Genomic DNA, 5,225 nt, shown 5'->3' on the forward strand with positions numbered 1-5,225 from the left:
TAGTAAAATTATTATTATACATTAAACATAAGCAGCACTAGCTACAGAGGCTTTCAGCTCTCCATGAAAATATTTGAAGAAATTAATTTGAAATTGGTTGTTTTTTATTTGTGCGCTGTCAGCTTTTCATTTTACAGAGGACTCCAACATAAGTGTATAAGGGCTACCGTCTATGACTACCTGCAAGTGTGGTTTTCAGATTTTCTCCTACACTTGAAATTTGATTTGATTTATATAGAGAATATTTTGGAAACAATGAAGAAATTTTCAGTGATTAATATTTGCTTTTGCTTTTGTTCTCTCATCCCGAAACATTAAAGGCAACTTTTCTATAGAGTATATAAAAATATGTACATATATTTCCAAAATAAATACGATAACTTAATTATTAACTTCTAAAAATATATTTTCAGCAACAAATAAATAAACTCCACCTAACAAAACCAAAAAAGCGCATACGAAAAAAAAACAAAAACAAAACATCAAAGTTCATTGCACAAATTCTCATTAACAACCGTTATATTAAAGAATAAACAGCGAATTCAACAAGTAATTTTGTTTGCCTACATTTCCTACAACGAGCGGAATTGACTTGATAAAGAATATTTTCTTTTGCCCATAGCCAATGAGTACAACAGCATCTACATGCCCACCTAACAAGTTACAACCACAAATCCTTACGTAATTTGCTTACCCTACAAAGAAATGGAGACCAGGGWTGCCATATATATAGTGAAAGTAGCAGGTAAAAATTAGAAGAAATGTAGAGTGAAGACACACTTTTTCCAAAAGAATTAAATATTTATTTATGTATGTATGTATGTACGGAATTTTACATATAAGTCGATTAATTTCCTAACTAAAAATATTAAATTTACTAAAATTGTTTCTGATTTTGAGCGTTGTAAGAACAAGAAGATAAGATGACTACAACAATCAAACAATACCCTAAAGTATTGCTTACTTTTTTTGTGATTAAAAATTTTTTATATGTACTTAATCAAAATAATATTTGGCAACACTGATATTGATTACTGATTGCCCACAAATAAAATATTTTTATTCAATTGACATGCAAACACATACATATTAACACAAGAGGTATGTAGGCTGTAGGAAAGTGTTCCAGCTGCGAGCTGAACTGATGAAACCTAATAAAACGAGCTTTGAGCCACCACGACCGAATAAATATGTACGCTATGTACGCTATCGAAATGTGATTGCCAAAAACAATAGAGTCCGTAAGCAGAGCCATGCTTTTGTCATTTCTGCTCAATGTCAGCTTTTATTATAAACGAAGTCAAAACTACCTTTGCTCATAGTGAGGACATTTAAGATAGAGCGGCGTAAGGAGCACAGTCTCTGTATGGTTGGCGCTAATCACATGAGAATTGCAGTCGCAGGACTCGTAAAAATGTGGACTGTGTTTGTGTTTCAGCCATTCGTTTGTGCGATGAATCGATGCAAAGGGTATTAATGTTCGATTTTCGATTTGCACATTGCCATAACCTCAAACACWCAAGCGCAGAGGTAATATGATTTTATTCGTTTATATCTGCACATGCCAAACACGTTTGTCTAATCGCTTTTGAGCTACGTCGAGTTTTGGTTGTGGCTGAGTTAGAGTTTRCTTTGACTGTTTTAGCCTATTGAACTGCGATTGGATATTTGAACACATTTTTGAAACGTCTTTTCTCCCTTTATTCGTTTGTTTGGCGATGTTTGGTCATTATGTACAAATATATTTTAGAGTTTTGTTCTAAGCCCAAGTGGTTATGCCTAAAAACTGATGAGTTCGTGCACGAATTCGAACCTAAATTAAGTTGTACGAAGGTTTTAGTCCCTGATGAGAAAAAAGTACGACTTCTAGAAGTTCGCTCGGTCTTTGGGGGGTCAAGCCTTCAAAGTTTATTTTTTTTGAAGATGTCCACTAGTCTCTAAAGTTTTTATATAATCTTCCTTAAGAACTTCTTATGAGAGAAAATGTTTATACTCTTGCTACAGAGTTTATTAGTTTCTTCACCTAACGGTTGTACGTAAAACAACTCGAGATATATATAGGGTTACATATATGTAATCATATATCAAGATGACAAGATGAGTTGAGATCCACGTGACTATCTGTCTGTCCACTAACTCCCCATATAACGGTACTGTTCAAAACTGGCAAAAGTACGATAAATCAATACCTAAAACGTCAGAGTCATTCAATGTTACCTTCGAGAAAATATGAGAGGGAGAGAGAGAGTTTTATAGGAGCCGGTGCTAAAATTGGACGATTTTACGTGAAATCTGCGAAAATGTGCAACATCGAAACGCACTTCATCAGCAAAAAACCTATAGTAAAAGGTGATCCATTTTCCAAATAAAATAAAAATAAAAAAATAAAATAAAAACACGGAAACTTCAAATTTAATGAGGAATGTTTATTATAATTGGAAAGAACAATCTTTGCCCATTATTTTCTGAAAATTGTTTCTTAGAAATGTTGGACTCGGTTACGTCTCAGATGGTCCATGCGTTGGGTCCAATTTTCGATGACTCGTTTTAGATTTTCGACTGGCATCTGGCGAACAATGCGCAGGATTATCCCATAGATTTTAGACTTCRCATATCCCCACAGGAGAAAGTATARTGATGTATTATAAAATCATACGATCTGAGTGGTCAATCGACCGGCTCAAAACGTGAAATTATCTGCTCATCGAAGTGTTCTTTCAATAAATCCATTGATTGATGAGATCTGGTATAATTGATGAGATCTGGTATCATCTTGTTGAAATCAAATGTCGCCGAGATCACGAGCTTTAATTTCAGCCATMAAGTAGTAGAATATCATAGCCCGATAACAGTCGCCATTGATGGTTACGTTCTCACCGACACCATTTTTGAAGAAATATGGACCGATTATTCCTGCGGCCCACAAAACAAACGTATCCTTCATGTTGCTCTTCGTTCCAAATGTGGCAATAATGCTTGAGCCAGAAATGTGCCTCGAAAACGTTGGATCTTCTTAGAACTTTTCAAGAGGACAAAGGGCGAAACGATGTCGCTTGGGAAGGCCGAGTGGCTTCAGTTCTTGCGCAAACTGTATTTTGTACGCTTTCAATTTAAGATATCGATGTAAAATGCGCCAAGTCGTTTCATACGTTAGCCTAAGTTGCTGCGAACGGCACCGAATCGACTATTGGTTCTCTCACTCACATAACTATCTTTACGATTTCTTTTAATAAATCCAATCAACTACAGTAAAAARAAAGACAAACAAAGTGGTTTCGAATGTTCTAATTTGGTACTCGCATCTCCAAGGAATTTCCGCTTGACCATTGCCGAGTGATTTTCGCTCCAGTTCGTGATAATTTATTCTATCTTCATTTTGTATCCTTTGTTTACTTTAGCACATTACATGTTGCCATTGTTTATTGCACTGGTTAAGTTTAGTTATGACCATTTTTTGTTCGTTTCACTTGCCGTGCTGGGCGTCCGTTAGTGCTGTGCGCAGCGAGGAATTTCATTGTTGTCGATTTGTATGCTGATGTCTGTAAAAATTGATTCGGAAAGGTGATTTCAGCTAAATCACTTGATTTTCTTATGACTCCTTATTCGTATCTAACGAACGTACTGATTGCGACTCTGTGTGTATGTGTGCGCGTGTGACTGTGCACGAGGGCCTCTGGTGTTGGCCTCTAATCTCAATGGTCTGCAATAACATGTTGCTGGTCTTACTGGCTATGGTATACTATATATGCTCGGCAGCTGCAATTACCTGTCGTCTCGGTGACTTCTCTGCAAATATACATATATATTTACATATGTATATATATATATGTGCGTTTTCATCTCTCTCGATCCTGGTAATGCTGCAGAGTGTGCGTGGATTCCGGTGTTGGCATTCCTTACATTTCATTTGCTCGGCWTCTGATTGTTTTCTGAGCGAATTGCGCTTGGAAGCAGTGCTGGTGCGGCGCAAGTTGTTGTTGGTTGTCGGTGCAAATAGTGTGCGTTGCTCACATAGTTGGGTCTATTACGTGCTTAGCTATGTACACAAACACACCTAAATACACAGATCTATAGTGCTACATTCATTTGCACACATACTCCTACACGTGTGTCGTAGATGCTGATTCCCGTATTTGCAGTACGTCGAGGTATTTGTTTTACGGCTCAAGGCTGTCATTTTTCATTAGCATCCCTCTGTCTTCGAATGTGATTTATTAGTGGAAAAAGTGCACTAAAGTGGATGTGTGTGTGTCGGCATATAAACTGGGACACAGACTTATCTGTCATTATATATATCTGGGCTGTTTGTTAATATGTGCCTGGGTGTAATGTGCTTCACCACACTCGATATCACATTAATTTAGAAGTCTTTTAATTTTTAAATTTATCGTTTTCTAAGAAAAAAAAAAAAAGAAATATATCAGGAAGTAAATAAAATGGCAGTGTAATGTATTTTTAATGAAATTTTACAATTGTTTATCGATTTATCGATTTGTTGAAATTTGGTGTACAAGAACCTTCATTAATTACGAGTTGGCTTGTTGAGAATTTATATTTTCTGGTAATACTATAGCACTTTTGAACATTTTAGATTTCTGTTAACAAATTCGACTCAAATAAAAAATTGTCAAAATATATACCAAAAGAGGAAATGAACTTTATTTCGGCTGCGCTGAAGTTATATTCACTTCACAGGTTCATTTTTTGGAGTATAAAAGATATCTATCTTGCTTTTGATCGCTCAGCTTTATAGTAATCCTATAACAACAAATTTTTTGGAGATTATATCTTGRATAAAATTCTATGCGAATTTTGAGAAGATATTTTGTAAAATATAAATATTTTCCAATGAAGGCTAGTGCATTGTCAGTTTGTATGGCAGCTATAATAATAAGGGCACAATAGACCTAAGGTCGCGGTGCATTCCTCATCTTCAAATCTAATCTAATCTAAATGACAGCTATATCCTATAGTGGTCCGATATTGGTGACACTTCTCAAAAGACCGAGGTAAAAGTTTTCATAAATATATGTGACCTGGTCTACGGAAAGGGGGCTTAGGTGTCAAAAAATCAATTTTCACTTTTTAGTTGATTCGGATGTAAGATGAGATGCTTTTTCACGTGATAGAATCCAAAAAGCCATAGCTGGTTTGAAAGTTCCCTAAAAATGTAGAGAAAAAAGAATAAAAATACGAGAAAATATTATATAAAAAATAATATATAA

This window comes from Bactrocera latifrons, unplaced genomic scaffold, assembly GCF_001853355.1.
Source record: "Bactrocera latifrons isolate USDA-ARS-PBARC rearing strain unplaced genomic scaffold, ASM185335v1 scaffold_3, whole genome shotgun sequence".
Classification (NCBI taxonomy): domain Eukaryota; kingdom Metazoa; phylum Arthropoda; class Insecta; order Diptera; family Tephritidae; genus Bactrocera; species Bactrocera latifrons.